The sequence below is a fragment of the Atractosteus spatula genome, unplaced genomic scaffold (genome assembly GCF_055471065.1).
Source record: "Atractosteus spatula isolate fAtrSpa1 unplaced genomic scaffold, fAtrSpa1.hap1 Scaffold_103, whole genome shotgun sequence".
Lineage (NCBI taxonomy): Eukaryota > Metazoa > Chordata > Actinopteri > Semionotiformes > Lepisosteidae > Atractosteus > Atractosteus spatula.
The window spans coordinates 59,468-82,552 of NW_028296657.1; the positions used below are offsets into that span (position 1 = coordinate 59,468).

Genomic DNA, 23,085 nt, shown 5'->3' on the forward strand with positions numbered 1-23,085 from the left:
GGAAGCAAGAAAAAAGCAGCGTCGTAAAAGAGGTGACGGAGCTGTCCTCTCTATAAGAAGGGTGCCAGCGAGCCTTGCTCTCGCTTACGGCCACACCCCCTTGAGCACGCCTGATCTCGTCTGATCTCGGAAGCTAAACAGGGATGGGCCTGGTTAGTACTTGGATGGGAGACCGCCTGGGAATACCAGGTGCTGTAAGCTTTTAAGCGCAGGAGGCGCCCTATCCCCGCTCGCTCGCTCATTCCCCTGTTCACACGTGCAGTGCGGCTTGTCCGTCTGTTTATTTGTCAGCTTTGGCGAGACACGGGTGCTTGTGTATTAGCGTGAGCGTTTTTTATTCTGATCATGAACAGTTTTACAAGTCCGCAAAGGATCGAGGAAAGGTTTATCGCCAGCTGAAAAGAGACACAGCGCTTCGGCTGTGGAGACTTGTTCGGCTGGCGTTCGGGGAGTCGCGTTTTTCAGAATTGTATTGAGATCGTTTTCCACAGAGCTCAGATGTCAAAGCACAGCAGCAGCTCTCCACAGCGATCCTCTATAGCGCCCTTTCTCCCGCAGCTCCGTCCTCATTGGAAGGAAGCAAGAGTGAAAGGCTGAAGTGAAATAGAGCGGGGACGAAGGCAGTGAAGAGAGAGAACGTGGGAAGAAGAGAAAAACGCAAGGGAAAAAAAGCAGCGTCGTAAAAGAGGTGACGGAGCTGTCCTCTCTATAAGAAGGGTGCCAGCGAGCCTTGCTCTCGCTTACGGCCACACCCCCTTGAGCACGCCTGATCTCGTCTGATCTCGGAAGCTAAACAGGGATGGGCCTGGTTAGTACTTGGATGGGAGACCGCCTGGGAATACCAGGTGCTGTAAGCTTTTAAGCGCAGGAGGCGCCCTATCCCCGCTCGCTCGCTCATTCCCCTGTTCACACGTGCAGTGCGGCTTGTCCGTCTGTTTATTTGTCAGCTTTGGCGAGACACGGGTGCTTGTGTATTAGCGTGAGCGTTTTTTATTCTGATCATGAACAGTTTTACAAGTCCGCAAAGGATCGAGGAAAGGTTTATCGCCAGCTGAAAAGAGACACAGCGCTTCGGCTGTGGAGACTTGTTCGGCTGGCGTTCGGGGAGTCGCGTTTTTCAGAATTGTATTGAGATCGTTTTCCACAGAGCTCAGATGTCAAAGCACAGCAGCAGCTCTCCACAGCGATCCTCTATAGCGCCCTTTCTCCCGCAGCTCCGTCCTCATTGGAAGGAAGCAAGAGTGAAAGGCTGAAGTGAAATAGAGCGGGGACGAAGGCAGTGAAGAGAGAGAACGTGGGAAGAAGAGAAAAACGCAAGGGAAAAAAAGCAGCGTCGTAAAAGAGGTGACGGAGCTGTCCTCTCTATAAGAAGGGTGCCAGCGAGCCTTGCTCTCGCTTACGGCCACACCCCCTTGAGCACGCCTGATCTCGTCTGATCTCGGAAGCTAAACAGGGATGGGCCTGGTTAGTACTTGGATGGGAGACCGCCTGGGAATACCAGGTGCTGTAAGCTTTTAAGCGCAGGAGGCGCCCTATCCCCGCTCGCTCGCTCATTCCCCTGTTCACACGTGCAGTGCGGCTTGTCCGTCTGTTTATTTGTCAGCTTTGGCGAGACACGGGTGCTTGTGTATTAGCGTGAGCGTTTTTTATTCTGATCATGAACAGTTTTACAAGTCCGCAAAGGATCGAGGAAAGGTTTATCGCCAGCTGAAAAGAGACACAGCGCTTCGGCTGTGGAGACTTGTTCGGCTGGCGTTCGGGGAGTCGCGTTTTTCAGAATTGTATTGAGATCGTTTTCCACAGAGCTCAGATGTCAAAGCACAGCAGCAGCTCTCCACAGCGATCCTCTATAGCGCCCTTTCTCCCGCAGCTCCGTCCTCATTGGAAGGAAGCAAGAGTGAAAGGCTGAAGTGAAATAGAGCGGGGACGAAGGCAGTGAAGAGAGAGAACGTGGGAAGAAGAGAAAAACGCAAGGGAAAAAAAGCAGCGTCGTAAAAGAGGTGACGGAGCTGTCCTCTCTATAAGAAGGGTGCCAGCGAGCCTTGCTCTCGCTTACGGCCACACCCCCTTGAGCACGCCTGATCTCGTCTGATCTCGGAAGCTAAACAGGGATGGGCCTGGTTAGTACTTGGATGGGAGACCGCCTGGGAATACCAGGTGCTGTAAGCTTTTAAGCGCAGGAGGCGCCCTATCCCCGCTCGCTCGCTCATTCCCCTGTTCACACGTGCAGTGCGGCTTGTCCGTCTGTTTATTTGTCAGCTTTGGCGAGACACGGGTGCTTGTGTATTAGCGTGAGCGTTTTTTATTCTGATCATGAACAGTTTTACAAGTCCGCAAAGGATCGAGGAAAGGTTTATCGCCAGCTGAAAAGAGACACAGCGCTTCGGCTGTGGAGACTTGTTCGGCTGGCGTTCGGGGAGTCGCGTTTTTCAGAATTGTATTGAGATCGTTTTCCACAGAGCTCAGATGTCAAAGCACAGCAGCAGCTCTCCACAGCGATCCTCTATAGCGCCCTTTCTCCCGCAGCTCCGTCCTCATTGGAAGGAAGCAAGAAAAAAGCAGCGTCGTAAAAGAGGTGACGGAGCTGTCCTCTCTATAAGAAGGGTGCCAGCGAGCCTTGCTCTCGCTTACGGCCACACCCCCTTGAGCACGCCTGATCTCGTCTGATCTCGGAAGCTAAACAGGGATGGGCCTGGTTAGTACTTGGATGGGAGACCGCCTGGGAATACCAGGTGCTGTAAGCTTTTAAGCGCAGGAGGCGCCCTATCCCCGCTCGCTCGCTCATTCCCCTGTTCACACGTGCAGTGCGGCTTGTCCGTCTGTTTATTTGTCAGCTTTGGCGAGACACGGGTGCTTGTGTATTAGCGTGAGCGTTTTTTATTCTGATCATGAACAGTTTTACAAGTCCGCAAAGGATCGAGGAAAGGTTTCTCGCCAGCTGAAAAGAGACACAGCGCTTCGGCTGTGGAGACTTGTTCGGCTGGCGTTCGGGGAGTCGCGTTTTTCAGAATTGTATTGAGATCGTTTTCCACAGAGCTCAGATGTCAAAGCACAGCAGCAGCTCTCCACAGCGATCCTCTATAGCGCCCTTTCTCCCGCAGCTCCGTCCTCATTGGAAGGAAGCAAGAGTGAAAGGCTGAAGTGAAATAGAGCGGGGACGAAGGCAGTGAAGAGAGAGAACGTGGGAAGAAGAGAAAAACGCAAGGGAAAAAAAGCAGCGTCGTAAAAGAGGTGACGGAGCTGTCCTCTCTATAAGAAGGGTGCCAGCGAGCCTTACTCTCGCTTACGGCCACACCCCCTTGAGCACGCCTGATCTCGTCTGATCTCGGAAGCTAAACAGGGATGGGCCTGGTTAGTACTTGGATGGGAGACCGCCTGGGAATACCAGGTGCTGTAAGCTTTTAAGCGCAGGAGGCGCCCTATCCCCGCTCGCTCGCTCATTCCCCTGTTCACACGTGCAGTGCGGCTTGTCCGTCTGTTTATTTGTCAGCTTTGGCGAGACACGGGTGCTTGTGTATTAGCGTGAGCGTTTTTTATTCTGATCATGAACAGTTTTACAAGTCCGCAAAGGATCGAGGAAAGGTTTATCGCCAGCTGAAAAGAGACACAGCGCTTCGGCTGTGGAGACTTGTTCGGCTGGCGTTCGGGGAGTCGCGTTTTTCAGAATTGTATTGAGATCGTTTTCCACAGAGCTCAGATGTCAAAGCACAGCAGCAGCTCTCCACAGCGATCCTCTATAGCGCCCTTTCTCCCGCAGCTCCGTCCTCATTGGAAGGAAGCAAGAAAAAAGCAGCGTCGTAAAAGAGGTGACGGAGCTGTCCTCTCTATAAGAAGGGTGCCAGCGAGCCTTGCTCTCGCTTACGGCCACACCCCCTTGAGCACGCCTGATCTCGTCTGATCTCGGAAGCTAAACAGGGATGGGCCTGGTTAGTACTTGGATGGGAGACCGCCTGGGAATACCAGGTGCTGTAAGCTTTTAAGCGCAGGAGGCGCCCTATCCCCGCTCGCTCGCTCATTCCCCTGTTCACACGTGCAGTGCGGCTTGTCCGTCTGTTTATTTGTCAGCTTTGGCGAGACACGGGTGCTTGTGTATTAGCGTGAGCGTTTTTTATTCTGATCATGAACAGTTTTACAAGTCCGCAAAGGATCGAGGAAAGGTTTATCGCCAGCTGAAAAGAGACACAGCGCTTCGGCTGTGGAGACTTGTTCGGCTGGCGTTCGGGGAGTCGCGTTTTTCAGAATTGTATTGAGATCGTTTTCCACAGAGCTCAGATGTCAAAGCACAGCAGCAGCTCTCCACAGCGATCCTCTATAGCGCCCTTTCTCCCGCAGCTCCGTCCTCATTGGAAGGAAGCAAGAGTGAAAGGCTGAAGTGAAATAGAGCGGGGACGAAGGCAGTGAAGAGAGAGAACGTGGGAAGAAGAGAAAAACGCAAGGGAAAAAAAGCAGCGTCGTAAAAGAGGTGACGGAGCTGTCCTCTCTATAAGAAGGGTGCCAGCGAGCCTTGCTCTCGCTTACGGCCACACCCCCTTGAGCACGCCTGATCTCGTCTGATCTCGGAAGCTAAACAGGGATGGGCCTGGTTAGTACTTGGATGGGAGACCGCCTGGGAATACCAGGTGCTGTAAGCTTTTAAGCGCAGGAGGCGCCCTATCCCCGCTCGCTCGCTCATTCCCCTGTTCACACGTGCAGTGCGGCTTGTCCGTCTGTTTATTTGTCAGCTTTGGCGAGACACGGGTGCTTGTGTATTAGCGTGAGCGTTTTTTATTCTGATCATGAACAGTTTTACAAGTCCGCAAAGGATCGAGGAAAGGTTTATCGCCAGCTGAAAAGAGACACAGCGCTTCGGCTGTGGAGACTTGTTCGGCTGGCGTTCGGGGAGTCGCGTTTTTCAGAATTGTATTGAGATCGTTTTCCACAGAGCTCAGATGTCAAAGCACAGCAGCAGCTCTCCACAGCGATCCTCTATAGCGCCCTTTCTCCCGCAGCTCCGTCCTCATTGGAAGGAAGCAAGAAAAAAGCAGCGTCGTAAAAGAGGTGACGGAGCTGTCCTCTCTATAAGAAGGGTGCCAGCGAGCCTTGCTCTCGCTTACGGCCACACCCCCTTGAGCACGCCTGATCTCGTCTGATCTCGGAAGCTAAACAGGGATGGGCCTGGTTAGTACTTGGATGGGAGACCGCCTGGGAATACCAGGTGCTGTAAGCTTTTAAGCGCAGGAGGCGCCCTATCCCCGCTCGCTCGCTCATTCCCCTGTTCACACGTGCAGTGCGGCTTGTCCGTCTGTTTATTTGTCAGCTTTGGCGAGACACGGGTGCTTGTGTATTAGCGTGAGCGTTTTTTATTCTGATCATGAACAGTTTTACAAGTCCGCAAAGGATCGAGGAAAGGTTTATCGCCAGCTGAAAAGAGACACAGCGCTTCGGCTGTGGAGACTTGTTCGGCTGGCGTTCGGGGAGTCGCGTTTTTCAGAATTGTATTGAGATCGTTTTCCACAGAGCTCAGATGTCAAAGCACAGCAGCAGCTCTCCACAGCGATCCTCTATAGCGCCCTTTCTCCCGCAGCTCCGTCCTCATTGGAAGGAAGCAAGAGTGAAAGGCTGAAGTGAAATAGAGCGGGGACGAAGGCAGTGAAGAGAGAGAACGTGGGAAGAAGAGAAAAACGCAAGGGAAAAAAAGCAGCGTCGTAAAAGAGGTGACGGAGCTGTCCTCTCTATAAGAAGGGTGCCAGCGAGCCTTGCTCTCGCTTACGGCCACACCCCCTTGAGCACGCCTGATCTCGTCTGATCTCGGAAGCTAAACAGGGATGGGCCTGGTTAGTACTTGGATGGGAGACCGCCTGGGAATACCAGGTGCTGTAAGCTTTTAAGCGCAGGAGGCGCCCTATCCCCGCTCGCTCGCTCATTCCCCTGTTCACACGTGCAGTGCGGCTTGTCCGTCTGTTTATTTGTCAGCTTTGGCGAGACACGGGTGCTTGTGTATTAGCGTGAGCGTTTTTTATTCTGATCATGAACAGTTTTACAAGTCCGCAAAGGATCGAGGAAAGGTTTATCGCCAGCTGAAAAGAGACACAGCGCTTCGGCTGTGGAGACTTGTTCGGCTGGCGTTCGGGGAGTCGCGTTTTTCAGAATTGTATTGAGATCGTTTTCCACAGAGCTCAGATGTCAAAGCACAGCAGCAGCTCTCCACAGCGATCCTCTATAGCGCCCTTTCTCCCGCAGCTCCGTCCTCATTGGAAGGAAGCAAGAGTGAAAGGCTGAAGTGAAATAGAGCGGGGACGAAGGCAGTGAAGAGAGAGAACGTGGGAAGAAGAGAAAAACGCAAGGGAAAAAAAGCAGCGTCGTAAAAGAGGTGACGGAGCTGTCCTCTCTATAAGAAGGGTGCCAGCGAGCCTTGCTCTCGCTTACGGCCACACCCCCTTGAGCACGCCTGATCTCGTCTGATCTCGGAAGCTAAACAGGGATGGGCCTGGTTAGTACTTGGATGGGAGACCGCCTGGGAATACCAGGTGCTGTAAGCTTTTAAGCGCAGGAGGCGCCCTATCCCCGCTCGCTCGCTCATTCCCCTGTTCACACGTGCAGTGCGGCTTGTCCGTCTGTTTATTTGTCAGCTTTGGCGAGACACGGGTGCTTGTGTATTAGCGTGAGCGTTTTTTATTCTGATCATGAACAGTTTTACAAGTCCGCAAAGGATCGAGGAAAGGTTTATCGCCAGCTGAAAAGAGACACAGCGCTTCGGCTGTGGAGACTTGTTCGGCTGGCGTTCGGGGAGTCGCGTTTTTCAGAATTGTATTGAGATCGTTTTCCACAGAGCTCAGATGTCAAAGCACAGCAGCAGCTCTCCACAGCGATCCTCTATAGCGCCCTTTCTCCCGCAGCTCCGTCCTCATTGGAAGGAAGCAAGAGTGAAAGGCTGAAGTGAAATAGAGCGGGGACGAAGGCAGTGAAGAGAGAGAACGTGGGAAGAAGAGAAAAACGCAAGGGAAAAAAAGCAGCGTCGTAAAAGAGGTGACGGAGCTGTCCTCTCTATAAGAAGGGTGCCAGCGAGCCTTGCTCTCGCTTCCGGCCACACCCCCTTGAGCACGCCTGATCTCGTCTGATCTCGGAAGCTAAACAGGGATGGGCCTGGTTAGTACTTGGATGGGAGACCGCCTGGGAATACCAGGTGCTGTAAGCTTTTAAGCGCAGGAGGCGCCCTATCCCCGCTCGCTCGCTCATTCCCCTGTTCACACGTGCAGTGCGGCTTGTCCGTCTGTTTATTTGTCAGCTTTGGCGAGACACGGGTGCTTGTGTATTAGCGTGAGCGTTTTTTATTCTGATCATGAACAGTTTTACAAGTCCGCAAAGGATCGAGGAAAGGTTTATCGCCAGCTGAAAAGAGACACAGCGCTTCGGCTGTGGAGACTTGTTCGGCTGGCGTTCGGGGAGTCGCGTTTTTCAGAATTGTATTGAGATCGTTTTCCACAGAGCTCAGATGTCAAAGCACAGCAGCAGCTCTCCACAGCGATCCTCTATAGCGCCCTTTCTCCCGCAGCTCCGTCCTCATTGGAAGGAAGCAAGAAAAAAGCAGCGTCGTAAAAGAGGTGACGGAGCTGTCCTCTCTATAAGAAGGGTGCCAGCGAGCCTTGCTCTCGCTTACGGCCACACCCCCTTGAGCACGCCTGATCTCGTCTGATCTCGGAAGCTAAACAGGGATGGGCCTGGTTAGTACTTGGATGGGAGACCGCCTGGGAATACCAGGTGCTGTAAGCTTTTAAGCGCAGGAGGCGCCCTATCCCCGCTCGCTCGCTCATTCCCCTGTTCACACGTGCAGTGCGGCTTGTCCGTCTGTTTATTTGTCAGCTTTGGCGAGACACGGGTGCTTGTGTATTAGCGTGAGCGTTTTTTATTCTGATCATGAACAGTTTTACAAGTCCGCAAAGGATCGAGGAAAGGTTTATCGCCAGCTGAAAAGAGACACAGCGCTTCGGCTGTGGAGACTTGTTCGGCTGGCGTTCGGGGAGTCGCGTTTTTCAGAATTGTATTGAGATCGTTTTCCACAGAGCTCAGATGTCAAAGCACAGCAGCAGCTCTCCACAGCGATCCTCTATAGCGCCCTTTCTCCCGCAGCTCCGTCCTCATTGGAAGGAAGCAAGAGTGAAAGGCTGAAGTGAAATAGAGCGGGGACGAAGGCAGTGAAGAGAGAGAACGTGGGAAGAAGAGAAAAACGCAAGGGAAAAAAAGCAGCGTCGTAAAAGAGGTGACGGAGCTGTCCTCTCTATAAGAAGGGTGCCAGCGAGCCTTGCTCTCGCTTCCGGCCACACCCCCTTGAGCACGCCTGATCTCGTCTGATCTCGGAAGCTAAACAGGGATGGGCCTGGTTAGTACTTGGATGGGAGACCGCCTGGGAATACCAGGTGCTGTAAGCTTTTAAGCGCAGGAGGCGCCCTATCCCCGCTCGCTCGCTCATTCCCCTGTTCACACGTGCAGTGCGGCTTGTCCGTCTGTTTATTTGTCAGCTTTGGCGAGACACGGGTGCTTGTGTATTAGCGTGAGCGTTTTTTATTCTGATCATGAACAGTTTTACAAGTCCGCAAAGGATCGAGGAAAGGTTTATCGCCAGCTGAAAAGAGACACAGCGCTTCGGCTGTGGAGACTTGTTCGGCTGGCGTTCGGGGAGTCGCGTTTTTCAGAATTGTATTGAGATCGTTTTCCACAGAGCTCAGATGTCAAAGCACAGCAGCAGCTCTCCACAGCGATCCTCTATAGCGCCCTTTCTCCCGCAGCTCCGTCCTCATTGGAAGGAAGCAAGAGTGAAAGGCTGAAGTGAAATAGAGCGGGGACGAAGGCAGTGAAGAGAGAGAACGTGGGAAGAAGAGAAAAACGCAAGGGAAAAAAAGCAGCGTCGTAAAAGAGGTGACGGAGCTGTCCTCTCTATAAGAAGGGTGCCAGCGAGCCTTGCTCTCGCTTACGGCCACACCCCCTTGAGCACGCCTGGTCTCGTCTGATCTCGGAAGCTAAACAGGGATGGGCCTGGTTAGTACTTGGATGGGAGACCGCCTGGGAATACCAGGTGCTGTAAGCTTTTAAGCGCAGGAGGCGCCCTATCCCCGCTCGCTCGCTCATTCCCCTGTTCACACGTGCAGTGCGGCTTGTCCGTCTGTTTATTTGTCAGCTTTGGCGAGACACGGGTGCTTGTGTATTAGCGTGAGCGTTTTTTATTCTGATCATGAACAGTTTTACAAGTCCGCAAAGGATCGAGGAAAGGTTTATCGCCAGCTGAAAAGAGACACAGCGCTTCGGCTGTGGAGACTTGTTCGGCTGGCGTTCGGGGAGTCGCGTTTTTCAGAATTGTATTGAGATCGTTTTCCACAGAGCTCAGATGTCAAAGCACAGCAGCAGCTCTCCACAGCGATCCTCTATAGCGCCCTTTCTCCCGCAGCTCCGTCCTCATTGGAAGGAAGCAAGAAAAAAGCAGCGTCGTAAAAGAGGTGACGGAGCTGTCCTCTCTATAAGAAGGGTGCCAGCGAGCCTTGCTCTCGCTTACGGCCACACCCCCTTGAGCACGCCTGATCTCGTCTGATCTCGGAAGCTAAACAGGGATGGGCCTGGTTAGTACTTGGATGGGAGACCGCCTGGGAATACCAGGTGCTGTAAGCTTTTAAGCGCAGGAGGCGCCCTATCCCCGCTCGCTCGCTCATTCCCCTGTTCACACGTGCAGTGCGGCTTGTCCGTCTGTTTATTTGTCAGCTTTGGCGAGACACGGGTGCTTGTGTATTAGCGTGAGCGTTTTTTATTCTGATCATGAACAGTTTTACAAGTCCGCAAAGGATCGAGGAAAGGTTTATCGCCAGCTGAAAAGAGACACAGCGCTTCGGCTGTGGAGACTTGTTCGGCTGGCGTTCGGGGAGTCGCGTTTTTCAGAATTGTATTGAGATCGTTTTCCACAGAGCTCAGATGTCAAAGCACAGCAGCAGCTCTCCACAGCGATCCTCTATAGCGCCCTTTCTCCCGCAGCTCCGTCCTCATTGGAAGGAAGCAAGAGTGAAAGGCTGAAGTGAAATAGAGCGGGGACGAAGGCAGTGAAGAGAGAGAACGTGGGAAGAAGAGAAAAACGCAAGGGAAAAAAAGCAGCGTCGTAAAAGAGGTGACGGAGCTGTCCTCTCTATAAGAAGGGTGCCAGCGAGCCTTGCTCTCGCTTACGGCCACACCCCCTTGAGCACGCCTGATCTCGTCTGATCTCGGAAGCTAAACAGGGATGGGCCTGGTTAGTACTTGGATGGGAGACCGCCTGGGAATACCAGGTGCTGTAAGCTTTTAAGCGCAGGAGGCGCCCTATCCCCGCTCGCTCGCTCATTCCCCTGTTCACACGTGCAGTGCGGCTTGTCCGTCTGTTTATTTGTCAGCTTTGGCGAGACACGGGTGCTTGTGTATTAGCGTGAGCGTTTTTTATTCTGATCATGAACAGTTTTACAAGTCCGCAAAGGATCGAGGAAAGGTTTATCGCCAGCTGAAAAGAGACACAGCGCTTCGGCTGTGGAGACTTGTTCGGCTGGCGTTCGGGGAGTCGCGTTTTTCAGAATTGTATTGAGATCGTTTTCCACAGAGCTCAGATGTCAAAGCACAGCAGCAGCTCTCCACAGCGATCCTCTATAGCGCCCTTTCTCCCGCAGCTCCGTCCTCATTGGAAGGAAGCAAGAAAAAAGCAGCGTCGTAAAAGAGGTGACGGAGCTGTCCTCTCTATAAGAAGGGTGCCAGCGAGCCTTGCTCTCGCTTACGGCCACACCCCCTTGAGCACGCCTGATCTCGTCTGATCTCGGAAGCTAAACAGGGATGGGCCTGGTTAGTACTTGGATGGGAGACCGCCTGGGAATACCAGGTGCTGTAAGCTTTTAAGCGCAGGAGGCGCCCTATCCCCGCTCGCTCGCTCATTCCCCTGTTCACACGTGCAGTGCGGCTTGTCCGTCTGTTTATTTGTCAGCTTTGGCGAGACACGGGTGCTTGTGTATTAGCGTGAGCGTTTTTTATTCTGATCATGAACAGTTTTACAAGTCCGCAAAGGATCGAGGAAAGGTTTATCGCCAGCTGAAAAGAGACACAGCGCTTCGGCTGTGGAGACTTGTTCGGCTGGCGTTCGGGGAGTCGCGTTTTTCAGAATTGTATTGAGATCGTTTTCCACAGAGCTCAGATGTCAAAGCACAGCAGCAGCTCTCCACAGCGATCCTCTATAGCGCCCTTTCTCCCGCAGCTCCGTCCTCATTGGAAGGAAGCAAGAGTGAAAGGCTGAAGTGAAATAGAGCGGGGACGAAGGCAGTGAAGAGAGAGAACGTGGGAAGAAGAGAAAAACGCAAGGGAAAAAAAGCAGCGTCGTAAAAGAGGTGACGGAGCTGTCCTCTCTATAAGAAGGGTGCCAGCGAGCCTTGCTCTCGCTTCCGGCCACACCCCCTTGAGCACGCCTGATCTCGTCTGATCTCGGAAGCTAAACAGGGATGGGCCTGGTTAGTACTTGGATGGGAGACCGCCTGGGAATACCAGGTGCTGTAAGCTTTTAAGCGCAGGAGGCGCCCTATCCCCGCTCGCTCGCTCATTCCCCTGTTCACACGTGCAGTGCGGCTTGTCCGTCTGTTTATTTGTCAGCTTTGGCGAGACACGGGTGCTTGTGTATTAGCGTGAGCGTTTTTTATTCTGATCATGAACAGTTTTACAAGTCCGCAAAGGATCGAGGAAAGGTTTATCGCCAGCTGAAAAGAGACACAGCGCTTCGGCTGTGGAGACTTGTTCGGCTGGCGTTCGGGGAGTCGCGTTTTTCAGAATTGTATTGAGATCGTTTTCCACAGAGCTCAGATGTCAAAGCACAGCAGCAGCTCTCCACAGCGATCCTCTATAGCGCCCTTTCTCCCGCAGCTCCGTCCTCATTGGAAGGAAGCAAGAGTGAAAGGCTGAAGTGAAATAGAGCGGGGACGAAGGCAGTGAAGAGAGAGAACGTGGGAAGAAGAGAAAAACGCAAGGGAAAAAAAGCAGCGTCGTAAAAGAGGTGACGGAGCTGTCCTCTCTATAAGAAGGGTGCCAGCGAGCCTTGCTCTCGCTTCCGGCCACACCCCCTTGAGCACGCCTGATCTCGTCTGATCTCGGAAGCTAAACAGGGATGGGCCTGGTTAGTACTTGGATGGGAGACCGCCTGGGAATACCAGGTGCTGTAAGCTTTTAAGCGCAGGAGGCGCCCTATCCCCGCTCGCTCGCTCATTCCCCTGTTCACACGTGCAGTGCGGCTTGTCCGTCTGTTTATTTGTCAGCTTTGGCGAGACACGGGTGCTTGTGTATTAGCGTGAGCGTTTTTTATTCTGATCATGAACAGTTTTACAAGTCCGCAAAGGATCGAGGAAAGGTTTATCGCCAGCTGAAAAGAGACACAGCGCTTCGGCTGTGGAGACTTGTTCGGCTGGCGTTCGGGGAGTTGCGTTTTTCAGAATTGTATTGAGATCGTTTTCCACAGAGCTCAGATGTCAAAGCACAGCAGCAGCTCTCCACAGCGATCCTCTATAGCGCCCTTTCTCCCGCAGCTCCGTCCTCATTGGAAGGAAGCAAGAAAAAAGCAGCGTCGTAAAAGAGGTGACGGAGCTGTCCTCTCTATAAGAAGGGTGCCAGCGAGCCTTGCTCTCGCTTACGGCCACACCCCCTTGAGCACGCCTGATCTCGTCTGATCTCGGAAGCTAAACAGGGATGGGCCTGGTTAGTACTTGGATGGGAGACCGCCTGGGAATACCAGGTGCTGTAAGCTTTTAAGCGCAGGAGGCGCCCTATCCCCGCTCGCTCGCTCATTCCCCTGTTCACACGTGCAGTGCGGCTTGTCCGTCTGTTTATTTGTCAGCTTTGGCGAGACACGGGTGCTTGTGTATTAGCGTGAGCGTTTTTTATTCTGATCATGAACAGTTTTACAAGTCCGCAAAGGATCGAGGAAAGGTTTATCGCCAGCTGAAAAGAGACACAGCGCTTCGGCTGTGGAGACTTGTTCGGCTGGCGTTCGGGGAGTCGCGTTTTTCAGAATTGTATTGAGATCGTTTTCCACAGAGCTCAGATGTCAAAGCACAGCAGCAGCTCTCCACAGCGATCCTCTATAGCGCCCTTTCTCCCGCAGCTCCGTCCTCATTGGAAGGAAGCAAGAGTGAAAGGCTGAAGTGAAATAGAGCGGGGACGAAGGCAGTGAAGAGAGAGAACGTGGGAAGAAGAGAAAAACGCAAGGGAAAAAAAGCAGCGTCGTAAAAGAGGTGACGGAGCTGTCCTCTCTATAAGAAGGGTGCCAGCGAGCCTTGCTCTCGCTTACGGCCACACCCCCTTGAGCACGCCTGATCTCGTCTGATCTCGGAAGCTAAACAGGGATGGGCCTGGTTAGTACTTGGATGGGAGACCGCCTGGGAATACCAGGTGCTGTAAGCTTTTAAGCGCAGGAGGCGCCCTATCCCCGCTCGCTCGCTCATTCCCCTGTTCACACGTGCAGTGCGGCTTGTCCGTCTGTTTATTTGTCAGCTTTGGCGAGACACGGGTGCTTGTGTATTAGCGTGAGCGTTTTTTATTCTGATCATGAACAGTTTTACAAGTCCGCAAAGGATCGAGGAAAGGTTTATCGCCAGCTGAAAAGAGACACAGCGCTTCGGCTGTGGAGACTTGTTCGGCTGGCGTTCGGGGAGTCGCGTTTTTCAGAATTGTATTGAGATCGTTTTCCACAGAGCTCAGATGTCAAAGCACAGCAGCAGCTCTCCACAGCGATCCTCTATAGCGCCCTTTCTCCCGCAGCTCCGTCCTCATTGGAAGGAAGCAAGAAAAAAGCAGCGTCGTAAAAGAGGTGACGGAGCTGTCCTCTCTATAAGAAGGGTGCCAGCGAGCCTTGCTCTCGCTTACGGCCACACCCCCTTGAGCACGCCTGATCTCGTCTGATCTCGGAAGCTAAACAGGGATGGGCCTGGTTAGTACTTGGATGGGAGACCGCCTGGGAATACCAGGTGCTGTAAGCTTTTAAGCGCAGGAGGCGCCCTATCCCCGCTCGCTCGCTCATTCCCCTGTTCACACGTGCAGTGCGGCTTGTCCGTCTGTTTATTTGTCAGCTTTGGCGAGACACGGGTGCTTGTGTATTAGCGTGAGCGTTTTTTATTCTGATCATGAACAGTTTTACAAGTCCGCAAAGGATCGAGGAAAGGTTTATCGCCAGCTGAAAAGAGACACAGCGCTTCGGCTGTGGAGACTTGTTCGGCTGGCGTTCGGGGAGTCGCGTTTTTCAGAATTGTATTGAGATCGTTTTCCACAGAGCTCAGATGTCAAAGCACAGCAGCAGCTCTCCACAGCGATCCTCTATAGCGCCCTTTCTCCCGCAGCTCCGTCCTCATTGGAAGGAAGCAAGAGTGAAAGGCTGAAGTGAAATAGAGCGGGGACGAAGGCAGTGAAGAGAGAGAACGTGGGAAGAAGAGAAAAACGCAAGGGAAAAAAAGCAGCGTCGTAAAAGAGGTGACGGAGCTGTCCTCTCTATAAGAAGGGTGCCAGCGAGCCTTGCTCTCGCTTACGGCCACACCCCCTTGAGCACGCCTGATCTCGTCTGATCTCGGAAGCTAAACAGGGATGGGCCTGGTTAGTACTTGGATGGGAGACCGCCTGGGAATACCAGGTGCTGTAAGCTTTTAAGCGCAGGAGGCGCCCTATCCCCGCTCGCTCGCTCATTCCCCTGTTCACACGTGCAGTGCGGCTTGTCCGTCTGTTTATTTGTCAGCTTTGGCGAGACACGGGTGCTTGTGTATTAGCGTGAGCGTTTTTTATTCTGATCATGAACAGTTTTACAAGTCCGCAAAGGATCGAGGAAAGGTTTCTCGCCAGCTGAAAAGAGACACAGCGCTTCGGCTGTGGAGACTTGTTCGGCTGGCGTTCGGGGAGTCGCGTTTTTCAGAATTGTATTGAGATCGTTTTCCACAGAGCTCAGATGTCAAAGCACAGCAGCAGCTCTCCACAGCGATCCTCTATAGCGCCCTTTCTCCCGCAGCTCCGTCCTCATTGGAAGGAAGCAAGAGTGAAAGGCTGAAGTGAAATAGAGCGGGGACGAAGGCAGTGAAGAGAGAGAACGTGGGAAGAAGAGAAAAACGCAAGGGAAAAAAAGCAGCGTCGTAAAAGAGGTGACGGAGCTGTCCTCTCTATAAGAAGGGTGCCAGCGAGCCTTGCTCTCGCTTACGGCCACACCCCCTTGAGCACGCCTGATCTCGTCTGATCTCGGAAGCTAAACAGGGATGGGCCTGGTTAGTACTTGGATGGGAGACCGCCTGGGAATACCAGGTGCTGTAAGCTTTTAAGCGCAGGAGGCGCCCTATCCCCGCTCGCTCGCTCATTCCCCTGTTCACACGTGCAGTGCGGCTTGTCCGTCTGTTTATTTGTCAGCTTTGGCGAGACACGGGTGCTTGTGTATTAGCGTGAGCGTTTTTTATTCTGATCATGAACAGTTTTACAAGTCCGCAAAGGATCGAGGAAAGGTTTATCGCCAGCTGAAAAGAGACACAGCGCTTCGGCTGTGGAGACTTGTTCGGCTGGCGTTCGGGGAGTCGCGTTTTTCAGAATTGTATTGAGATCGTTTTCCACAGAGCTCAGATGTCAAAGCACAGCAGCAGCTCTCCACAGCGATCCTCTATAGCGCCCTTTCTCCCGCAGCTCCGTCCTCATTGGAAGGAAGCAAGAAAAAAGCAGCGTCGTAAAAGAGGTGACGGAGCTGTCCTCTCTATAAGAAGGGTGCCAGCGAGCCTTGCTCTCGCTTACGGCCACACCCCCTTGAGCACGCCTGATCTCGTCTGATCTCGGAAGCTAAACAGGGATGGGCCTGGTTAGTACTTGGATGGGAGACCGCCTGGGAATACCAGGTGCTGTAAGCTTTTAAGCGCAGGAGGCGCCCTATCCCCGCTCGCTCGCTCATTCCCCTGTTCACACGTGCAGTGCGGCTTGTCCGTCTGTTTATTTGTCAGCTTTGGCGAGACACGGGTGCTTGTGTATTAGCGTGAGCGTTTTTTATTCTGATCATGAACAGTTTTACAAGTCCGCAAAGGATCGAGGAAAGGTTTATCGCCAGCTGAAAAGAGACACAGCGCTTCGGCTGTGGAGACTTGTTCGGCTGGCGTTCGGGGAGTCGCGTTTTTCAGAATTGTATTGAGATCGTTTTCCACAGAGCTCAGATGTCAAAGCACAGCAGCAGCTCTCCACAGCGATCCTCTATAGCGCCCTTTCTCCCGCAGCTCCGTCCTCATTGGAAGGAAGCAAGAGTGAAAGGCTGAAGTGAAATAGAGCGGGGACGAAGGCAGTGAAGAGAGAGAACGTGGGAAGAAGAGAAAAACGCAAGGGAAAAAAAGCAGCGTCGTAAAAGAGGTGACGGAGCTGTCCTCTCTATAAGAAGGGTGCCAGCGAGCCTTGCTCTCGCTTACGGCCACACCCCCTTGAGCACGCCTGATCTCGTCTGATCTCGGAAGCTAAACAGGGATGGGCCTGGTTAGTACTTGGATGGGAGACCGCCTGGGAATACCAGGTGCTGTAAGCTTTTAAGCGCAGGAGGCGCCCTATCCCCGCTCGCTCGCTCATTCCCCTGTTCACACGTGCAGTGCGGCTTGTCCGTCTGTTTATTTGTCAGCTTTGGCGAGACACGGGTGCTTGTGTATTAGCGTGAGCGTTTTTTATTCTGATCATGAACAGTTTTACAAGTCCGCAAAGGATCGAGGAAAGGTTTCTCGCCAGCTGAAAAGAGACACAGCGCTTCGGCTGTGGAGACTTGTTCGGCTGGCGTTCGGGGAGTCGCGTTTTTCAGAATTGTATTGAGATCGTTTTCCACAGAGCTCAGATGTCAAAGCACAGCAGCAGCTCTCCACAGCGATCCTCTATAGCGCCCTTTCTCCCGCAGCTCCGTCCTCATTGGAAGGAAGCAAGAAAAAAGCAGCGTCGTAAAAGAGGTGACGGAGCTGTCCTCTCTATAAGAAGGGTGCCAGCGAGCCTTGCTCTCGCTTACGGCCACACCCCCTTGAGCACGCCTGATCTCGTCTGATCTCGGAAGCTAAACAGGGATGGGCCTGGTTAGTACTTGGATGGGAGACCGCCTGGGAATACCAGGTGCTGTAAGCTTTTAAGCGCAGGAGGCGCCCTATCCCCGCTCGCTCGCTCATTCCCCTGTTCACACGTGCAGTGCGGCTTGTCCGTCTGTTTATTTGTCAGCTTTGGCGAGACACGGGTGCTTGTGTATTAGCGTGAGCGTTTTTTATTCTGATCATGAACAGTTTTACAAGTCCGCAAAGGATCGAGGAAAGGTTTATCGCCAGCTGAAAAGAGACACAGCGCTTCGGCTGTGGAGACTTGTTCGGCTGGCGTTCGGGGAGTCGCGTTTTTCAGAATTGTATTGAGATCGTTTTCCACAGAGCTCAGATGTCAAAGCACAGCAGCAGCTCTCCACAGCGATCCTCTATAGCGCCCTTTCTCCCGCAGCTCCGTCCTCATTGGAAGGAAGCAAGAGTGAAAGGCTGAAGTGAAATAGAGCGGGGACGAAGGCAGTGAAGAGAGAGAACGTGGGAAGAAGAGAAAAACGCAAGGGAAAAAAAGCAGCGTCGTAAAAGAGGTGACGGAGCTGTCCTCTCTATAAGAAGGGTGCCAGCGAGCCTTGCTCTCGCTTACGGCCACACCCCCTTGAGCACGCCTGATCTCGTCTGATCTCGGAAGCTAAACAGGGATGGGCCTGGTTAGTACTTGGATGGGAGACCGCCTGGGAATACCAGGTGCTGTAAGCTTTTAAGCGCAGGAGGCGCCCTATCCCCGCTCGCTCGCTCATTCCCCTGTTCACACGTGCAGTGCGGCTTGTCCGTCTGTTTATTTGTCAGCTTTGGCGAGACACGGGTGCTTGTGTATTAGCGTGAGCGTTTTTTATTCTGATCATGAACAGTTTTACAAGTCCGCAAAGGATCGAGGAAAGGTTTATCGCCAGCTGAAAAGAGACACAGCGCTTCGGCTGTGGAGACTTGTTCGGCTGGCGTTCGGGGAGTCGCGTTTTTCAGAATTGTATTGAGATCGTTTTCCACAGAGCTCAGATGTCAAAGCACAGCAGCAGCTCTCCACAGCGATCCTCTATAGCGCCCTTTCTCCCGCAGCTCCGTCCTCATTGGAAGGAAGCAAGAGTGAAAGGCTGAAGTGAAATAGAGCGGGGACGAAGGCAGTGAAGAGAGAGAACGTGGGAAGAAGAGAAAAACGCAAGGGAAAAAAAGCAGCGTCGTAAAAGAGGTGACGGAGCTGTCCTCTCTATAAGAAGGGTGCCAGCGAGCCTTGCTCTCGCTTACGGCCACACCCCCTTGAGCACGCCTGATCTCGTCTGATCTCGGAAGCTAAACAGGGATGGGCCTGGTTAGTACTTGGATGGGAGACCGCCTGGGAATACCAGGTGCTGTAAGCTTTTAAGCGCAGGAGGCGCCCTATCCCCGCTCGCTCGCTCATTCCCCTGTTCACACGTGCAGTGCGGCTTGTCCGTCTGTTTATTTGTCAGCTTTGGCGAGACACGGGTGCTTGTGTATTAGCGTGAGCGTTTTTTATTCTGATCATGAACAGTTTTACAAGTCCGCAAAGGATCGAGGAAAGGTTTCTCGCCAGCTGAAAAGAGACACAGCGCTTCGGCTGTGGAGACTTGTTCGGCTGGCGTTCGGGGAGTCGCGTTTTTCAGAATTGTATTGAGATCGTTTTCCACAGAGCTCAGATGTCAAAGCACAGCAGCAGCTCTCCACAGCGATCCTCTATAGCGCCCTTTCTCCCGCAGCTCCGTCCTCATTGGAAGGAAGCAAGAAAAAAGCAGCGTCGTAAAAGAGGTGACGGAGCTGTCCTCTCTATAAGAAGGGTGCCAGCGAGCCTTGCTCTCGCTTACGGCCACACCCCCTTGAGCACGCCTGATCTCGTCTGATCTCGGAAGCTAAACAGGGATGGGCCTGGTTAGTACTTGGATGGGAGACCGCCTGGGAATACCAGGTGCTGTAAGCTTTTAAGCGCAGGAGGCGCCCTATCCCCGCTCGCTCGCTCATTCCCCTGTTCACACGTGCAGTGCGGCTTGTCCGTCTGTTTATTTGTCAGCTTTGGCGAGACACGGGTGCTTGTGTATTAGCGTGAGCGTTTTTTATTCTGATCATGAACAGTTTTACAAGTCCGCAAAGGATCGAGGAAAGGTTTATCGCCAGCTGAAAAGAGACACAGCGCTTCGGCTGTGGAGACTTGTTCGGCTGGCGTTCGGGGAGTCGCGTTTTTCAGAATTGTATTGAGATCGTTTTCCACAGAGCTCAGATGTCAAAGCACAGCAGCAGCTCTCCACAGCGATCCTCTATAGCGCCCTTTCTCCCGCAGCTCCGTCCTCATTGGAAGGAAGCAAGAGTGAAAGGCTGAAGTGAAATAGAGCGGGGACGAAGGCAGTGAAGAGAGAGAACGTGGGAAGAAGAGAAAAACGCAAGGGAAAAAAAGCAGCGTCGTAAAAGAGGTGACGGAGCTGTCCTCTCTATAAGAAGGGTGCCAGCGAGCCTTGCTCTCGCTTACGGCCACACCCCCTTGAGCACGCCTGATCTCGTCTGATCTCGGAAGCTAAACAGGGATGGGCCTGGTTAGTACTTGGATGGGAGACCGCCTGGGAATACCAGGTGCTGTAAGCTTTTAAGCGCAGGAGGCGCCCTATCCCCGCTCGCTCGCTCATTCCCCTGTTCACACGTGCAGTGCGGCTTGTCCGTCTGTTTATTTGTCAGCTTTGGCGAGACACGGGTGCTTGTGTATTAGCGTGAGCGTTTTTTATTCTGATCATGAACAGTTTTACAAGTCCGCAAAGGATCGAGGAAAGGTTTATCGCCAGCTGAAAAGAGACACAGCGCTTCGGCTGTGGAGACTTGTTCGGCTGGCGTTCGGGGAGTCGCGTTTTTCAGAATTGTATTGAGATCGTTTTCCACAGAGCTCAGATGTCAAAGCACAGCAGCAGCTCTCCACAGCGATCCTCTATAGCGCCCTTTCTCCCGCAGCTCCGTCCTCATTGGAAGGAAGCAAGAAAAAAGCAGCGTCGTAAAAGAGGTGACGGAGCTGTCCTCTCTATAAGAAGGGTGCCAGCGAGCCTTGCTCTCGCTTACGGCCACACCCCCTTGAGCACGCCTGATCTCGTCTGATCTCGGAAGCTAAACAGGGATGGGCCTGGTTAGTACTTGGATGGGAGACCGCCTGGGAATACCAGGTGCTGTAAGCTTTTAAGCGCAGGAGGCGCCCTATCCCCGCTCGCTCGCTCATTCCCCTGTTCACACGTGCAGTGCGGCTTGTCCGTCTGTTTATTTGTCAGCTTTGGCGAGACACGGGTGCTTGTGTATTAGCGTGAGCGTTTTTTATTCTGATCATGAACAGTTTTACAAGTCCGCAAAGGATCGAGGAAAGGTTTATCGCCAGCTGAAAAGAGACACAGCGCTTCGGCTGTGGAGACTTGTTCGGCTGGCGTTCGGGGAGTCGCGTTTTTCAGAATTGTATTGAGATCGTTTTCCACAGAGCTCAGATGTCAAAGCACAGCAGCAGCTCTCCACAGCGATCCTCTATAGCGCCCTTTCTCCCGCAGCTCCGTCCTCATTGGAAGGAAGCAAGAAAAAAGCAGCGTCGTAAAAGAGGTGACGGAGCTGTCCTCTCTATAAGAAGGGTGCCAGCGAGCCTTGCTCTCGCTTACGGCCACACCCCCTTGAGCACGCCTGATCTCGTCTGATCTCGGAAGCTAAACAGGGATGGGCCTGGTTAGTACTTGGATGGGAGACCGCCTGGGAATACCAGGTGCTGTAAGCTTTTAAGCGCAGGAGGCGCCCTATCCCCGCTCGCTCGCTCATTCCCCTGTTCACACGTGCAGTGCGGCTTGTCCGTCTGTTTATTTGTCAGCTTTGGCGAGACACGGGTGCTTGTGTATTAGCGTGAGCGTTTTTTATTCTGATCATGAACAGTTTTACAAGTCCGCAAAGGATCGAGGAAAGGTTTATCGCCAGCTGAAAAGAGACACAGCGCTTCGGCTGTGGAGACTTGTTCGGCTGGCGTTCGGGGAGTCGCGTTTTTCAGAATTGTATTGAGATCGTTTTCCACAGAGCTCAGATGTCAAAGCACAGCAGCAGCTCTCCACAGCGATCCTCTATAGCGCCCTTTCTCCCGCAGCTCCGTCCTCATTGGAAGGAAGCAAGAAAAAAGCAGCGTCGTAAAAGAGGTGACGGAGCTGTCCTCTCTATAAGAAGGGTGCCAGCGAGCCTTGCTCTCGCTTACGGCCACACCCCCTTGAGCACGCCTGATCTCGTCTGATCTCGGAAGCTAAACAGGGATGGGCCTGGTTAGTACTTGGATGGGAGACCGCCTGGGAATACCAGGTGCTGTAAGCTTTTAAGCGCAGGAGGCGCCCTATCCCCGCTCGCTCGCTCATTCCCCTGTTCACACGTGCAGTGCGGCTTGTCCGTCTGTTTATTTGTCAGCTTTGGCGAGACACGGGTGCTTGTGTATTAGCGTGAGCGTTTTTTATTCTGATCATGAACAGTTTTACAAGTCCGCAAAGGATCGAGGAAAGGTTTATCGCCAGCTGAAAAGAGACACAGCGCTTCGGCTGTGGAGACTTGTTCGGCTGGCGTTCGGGGAGTCGCGTTTTTCAGAATTGTATTGAGATCGTTTTCCACAGAGCTCAGATGTCAAAGCACAGCAGCAGCTCTCCACAGCGATCCTCTATAGCGCCCTTTCTCCCGCAGCTCCGTCCTCATTGGAAGGAAGCAAGAGTGAAAGGCTGAAGTGAAATAGAGCGGGGACGAAGGCAGTGAAGAGAGAGAACGTGGGAAGAAGAGAAAAACGCAAGGGAAAAAAAGCAGCGTCGTAAAAGAGGTGACGGAGCTGTCCTCTCTATAAGAAGGGTGCCAGCGAGCCTTGCTCTCGCTTACGGCCACACCCCCTTGAGCACGCCTGATCTCGTCTGATCTCGGAAGCTAAACAGGGATGGGCCTGGTTAGTACTTGGATGGGAGACCGCCTGGGAATACCAGGTGCTGTAAGCTTTTAAGCGCAGGAGGCGCCCTATCCCCGCTCGCTCGCTCATTCCCCTGTTCACACGTGCAGTGCGGCTTGTCCGTCTGTTTATTTGTCAGCTTTGGCGAGACACGGGTGCTTGTGTATTAGCGTGAGCGTTTTTTATTCTGATCATGAACAGTTTTACAAGTCCGCAAAGGATCGAGGAAAGGTTTATCGCCAGCTGAAAAGAGACACAGCGCTTCGGCTGTGGAGACTTGTTCGGCTGGCGTTCGGGGAGTCGCGTTTTTCAGAATTGTATTGAGATCGTTTTCCACAGAGCTCAGATGTCAAAGCACAGCAGCAGCTCTCCACAGCGATCCTCTATAGCGCCCTTTCTCCCGCAGCTCCGTCCTCATTGGAAGGAAGCAAGAAAAAAGCAGCGTCGTAAAAGAGGTGACGGAGCTGTCCTCTCTATAAGAAGGGTGCCAGCGAGCCTTGCTCTCGCTTACGGCCACACCCCCTTGAGCACGCCTGATCTCGTCTGATCTCGGAAGCTAAACAGGGATGGGCCTGGTTAGTACTTGGATGGGAGACCGCCTGGGAATACCAGGTGCTGTAAGCTTTTAAGCGCAGGAGGCGCCCTATCCCCGCTCGCTCGCTCATTCCCCTGTTCACACGTGCAGTGCGGCTTGTCCGTCTGTTTATTTGTCAGCTTTGGCGAGACACGGGTGCTTGTGTATTAGCGTGAGCGTTTTTTATTCTGATCATGAACAGTTTTACAAGTCCGCAAAGGATCGAGGAAAGGTTTATCGCCAGCTGAAAAGAGACACAGCGCTTCGGCTGTGGAGACTTGTTCGGCTGGCGTTCGGGGAGTCGCGTTTTTCAGAATTGTATTGAGATCGTTTTCCACAGAGCTCAGATGTCAAAGCACAGCAGCAGCTCTCCACAGCGATCCTCTATAGCGCCCTTTCTCCCGCAGCTCCGTCCTCATTGGAAGGAAGCAAGAGTGAAAGGCTGAAGTGAAATAGAGCGGGGACGAAGGCAGTGAAGAGAGAGAACGTGGGAAGAAGAGAAAAACGCAAGGGAAAAAAAGCAGCGTCGTAAA

The 23,085-nt window shown here is 52.9% G+C and overlaps 32 non-coding genes and 5 pseudogenes across 32 annotated transcripts; all 37 read left to right on the top strand.

Moving 5' to 3' along the window:
- Positions 1-82: 82 nt before the first annotated feature.
- On the top strand, positions 83-201 carry LOC148810099 (5S ribosomal RNA). Its single transcript, XR_016086859.1, has one exon. It is a non-coding gene; the product is annotated as a 5S ribosomal RNA (ribosomal RNA).
- A 537-nt stretch (positions 202-738) lies between these two features.
- LOC148810100 (5S ribosomal RNA) lies at positions 739-857 on the top strand. The gene has a single exon (XR_016086860.1). It is a non-coding gene; the product is annotated as a 5S ribosomal RNA (ribosomal RNA).
- A 537-nt stretch (positions 858-1,394) lies between these two features.
- LOC148810101 (5S ribosomal RNA) lies at positions 1,395-1,513 on the top strand. Its single transcript, XR_016086861.1, has one exon. It is a non-coding gene; the product is annotated as a 5S ribosomal RNA (ribosomal RNA).
- A 537-nt stretch (positions 1,514-2,050) lies between these two features.
- Positions 2,051-2,169, top strand: LOC148810102 (5S ribosomal RNA). Its single transcript, XR_016086862.1, has one exon. It is a non-coding gene; the product is annotated as a 5S ribosomal RNA (ribosomal RNA).
- A 456-nt stretch (positions 2,170-2,625) lies between these two features.
- LOC148810103 (5S ribosomal RNA) lies at positions 2,626-2,744 on the top strand. The gene has a single exon (XR_016086863.1). It is a non-coding gene; the product is annotated as a 5S ribosomal RNA (ribosomal RNA).
- Positions 2,745-3,281: 537 nt separating this feature from the next.
- Positions 3,282-3,400, top strand: LOC148810104 (5S ribosomal RNA). Its single transcript, XR_016086864.1, has one exon. It is a non-coding gene; the product is annotated as a 5S ribosomal RNA (ribosomal RNA).
- A 456-nt stretch (positions 3,401-3,856) lies between these two features.
- On the top strand, positions 3,857-3,975 carry LOC148810105 (5S ribosomal RNA). The gene has a single exon (XR_016086865.1). It is a non-coding gene; the product is annotated as a 5S ribosomal RNA (ribosomal RNA).
- Positions 3,976-4,512: 537 nt separating this feature from the next.
- On the top strand, positions 4,513-4,631 carry LOC148810106 (5S ribosomal RNA). Its single transcript, XR_016086866.1, has one exon. It is a non-coding gene; the product is annotated as a 5S ribosomal RNA (ribosomal RNA).
- A 456-nt stretch (positions 4,632-5,087) lies between these two features.
- Positions 5,088-5,206, top strand: LOC148810107 (5S ribosomal RNA). The gene has a single exon (XR_016086868.1). It is a non-coding gene; the product is annotated as a 5S ribosomal RNA (ribosomal RNA).
- Positions 5,207-5,743: 537 nt separating this feature from the next.
- Positions 5,744-5,862, top strand: LOC148810108 (5S ribosomal RNA). The gene has a single exon (XR_016086869.1). It is a non-coding gene; the product is annotated as a 5S ribosomal RNA (ribosomal RNA).
- Positions 5,863-6,399: 537 nt separating this feature from the next.
- Positions 6,400-6,518, top strand: LOC148810109 (5S ribosomal RNA). The gene has a single exon (XR_016086870.1). It is a non-coding gene; the product is annotated as a 5S ribosomal RNA (ribosomal RNA).
- A 537-nt stretch (positions 6,519-7,055) lies between these two features.
- LOC148810110 (5S ribosomal RNA) lies at positions 7,056-7,174 on the top strand (annotated as a pseudogene).
- A 456-nt stretch (positions 7,175-7,630) lies between these two features.
- LOC148810111 (5S ribosomal RNA) lies at positions 7,631-7,749 on the top strand. The gene has a single exon (XR_016086871.1). It is a non-coding gene; the product is annotated as a 5S ribosomal RNA (ribosomal RNA).
- A 537-nt stretch (positions 7,750-8,286) lies between these two features.
- LOC148810112 (5S ribosomal RNA) lies at positions 8,287-8,405 on the top strand (annotated as a pseudogene).
- A 537-nt stretch (positions 8,406-8,942) lies between these two features.
- Positions 8,943-9,061, top strand: LOC148810113 (5S ribosomal RNA; annotated as a pseudogene).
- Positions 9,062-9,517: 456 nt separating this feature from the next.
- On the top strand, positions 9,518-9,636 carry LOC148810114 (5S ribosomal RNA). The gene has a single exon (XR_016086872.1). It is a non-coding gene; the product is annotated as a 5S ribosomal RNA (ribosomal RNA).
- Positions 9,637-10,173: 537 nt separating this feature from the next.
- Positions 10,174-10,292, top strand: LOC148810115 (5S ribosomal RNA). Its single transcript, XR_016086873.1, has one exon. It is a non-coding gene; the product is annotated as a 5S ribosomal RNA (ribosomal RNA).
- A 456-nt stretch (positions 10,293-10,748) lies between these two features.
- On the top strand, positions 10,749-10,867 carry LOC148810116 (5S ribosomal RNA). The gene has a single exon (XR_016086874.1). It is a non-coding gene; the product is annotated as a 5S ribosomal RNA (ribosomal RNA).
- A 537-nt stretch (positions 10,868-11,404) lies between these two features.
- On the top strand, positions 11,405-11,523 carry LOC148810117 (5S ribosomal RNA; annotated as a pseudogene).
- A 537-nt stretch (positions 11,524-12,060) lies between these two features.
- LOC148810118 (5S ribosomal RNA) lies at positions 12,061-12,179 on the top strand (annotated as a pseudogene).
- Positions 12,180-12,635: 456 nt separating this feature from the next.
- On the top strand, positions 12,636-12,754 carry LOC148810119 (5S ribosomal RNA). Its single transcript, XR_016086875.1, has one exon. It is a non-coding gene; the product is annotated as a 5S ribosomal RNA (ribosomal RNA).
- Positions 12,755-13,291: 537 nt separating this feature from the next.
- LOC148810120 (5S ribosomal RNA) lies at positions 13,292-13,410 on the top strand. The gene has a single exon (XR_016086876.1). It is a non-coding gene; the product is annotated as a 5S ribosomal RNA (ribosomal RNA).
- Positions 13,411-13,866: 456 nt separating this feature from the next.
- LOC148810121 (5S ribosomal RNA) lies at positions 13,867-13,985 on the top strand. Its single transcript, XR_016086877.1, has one exon. It is a non-coding gene; the product is annotated as a 5S ribosomal RNA (ribosomal RNA).
- Positions 13,986-14,522: 537 nt separating this feature from the next.
- On the top strand, positions 14,523-14,641 carry LOC148810122 (5S ribosomal RNA). The gene has a single exon (XR_016086879.1). It is a non-coding gene; the product is annotated as a 5S ribosomal RNA (ribosomal RNA).
- Positions 14,642-15,178: 537 nt separating this feature from the next.
- On the top strand, positions 15,179-15,297 carry LOC148810123 (5S ribosomal RNA). Its single transcript, XR_016086880.1, has one exon. It is a non-coding gene; the product is annotated as a 5S ribosomal RNA (ribosomal RNA).
- A 456-nt stretch (positions 15,298-15,753) lies between these two features.
- LOC148810124 (5S ribosomal RNA) lies at positions 15,754-15,872 on the top strand. The gene has a single exon (XR_016086881.1). It is a non-coding gene; the product is annotated as a 5S ribosomal RNA (ribosomal RNA).
- Positions 15,873-16,409: 537 nt separating this feature from the next.
- Positions 16,410-16,528, top strand: LOC148810125 (5S ribosomal RNA). Its single transcript, XR_016086882.1, has one exon. It is a non-coding gene; the product is annotated as a 5S ribosomal RNA (ribosomal RNA).
- Positions 16,529-16,984: 456 nt separating this feature from the next.
- Positions 16,985-17,103, top strand: LOC148810126 (5S ribosomal RNA). The gene has a single exon (XR_016086883.1). It is a non-coding gene; the product is annotated as a 5S ribosomal RNA (ribosomal RNA).
- Positions 17,104-17,640: 537 nt separating this feature from the next.
- Positions 17,641-17,759, top strand: LOC148810127 (5S ribosomal RNA). The gene has a single exon (XR_016086884.1). It is a non-coding gene; the product is annotated as a 5S ribosomal RNA (ribosomal RNA).
- A 537-nt stretch (positions 17,760-18,296) lies between these two features.
- On the top strand, positions 18,297-18,415 carry LOC148810128 (5S ribosomal RNA). The gene has a single exon (XR_016086885.1). It is a non-coding gene; the product is annotated as a 5S ribosomal RNA (ribosomal RNA).
- A 456-nt stretch (positions 18,416-18,871) lies between these two features.
- Positions 18,872-18,990, top strand: LOC148810129 (5S ribosomal RNA). Its single transcript, XR_016086886.1, has one exon. It is a non-coding gene; the product is annotated as a 5S ribosomal RNA (ribosomal RNA).
- A 537-nt stretch (positions 18,991-19,527) lies between these two features.
- LOC148810130 (5S ribosomal RNA) lies at positions 19,528-19,646 on the top strand. Its single transcript, XR_016086887.1, has one exon. It is a non-coding gene; the product is annotated as a 5S ribosomal RNA (ribosomal RNA).
- Positions 19,647-20,102: 456 nt separating this feature from the next.
- LOC148810131 (5S ribosomal RNA) lies at positions 20,103-20,221 on the top strand. The gene has a single exon (XR_016086888.1). It is a non-coding gene; the product is annotated as a 5S ribosomal RNA (ribosomal RNA).
- Positions 20,222-20,677: 456 nt separating this feature from the next.
- Positions 20,678-20,796, top strand: LOC148810132 (5S ribosomal RNA). Its single transcript, XR_016086890.1, has one exon. It is a non-coding gene; the product is annotated as a 5S ribosomal RNA (ribosomal RNA).
- Positions 20,797-21,252: 456 nt separating this feature from the next.
- LOC148810133 (5S ribosomal RNA) lies at positions 21,253-21,371 on the top strand. Its single transcript, XR_016086891.1, has one exon. It is a non-coding gene; the product is annotated as a 5S ribosomal RNA (ribosomal RNA).
- Positions 21,372-21,908: 537 nt separating this feature from the next.
- LOC148810134 (5S ribosomal RNA) lies at positions 21,909-22,027 on the top strand. The gene has a single exon (XR_016086892.1). It is a non-coding gene; the product is annotated as a 5S ribosomal RNA (ribosomal RNA).
- Positions 22,028-22,483: 456 nt separating this feature from the next.
- On the top strand, positions 22,484-22,602 carry LOC148810135 (5S ribosomal RNA). Its single transcript, XR_016086893.1, has one exon. It is a non-coding gene; the product is annotated as a 5S ribosomal RNA (ribosomal RNA).
- Positions 22,603-23,085: the final 483 nt, after the last annotated feature.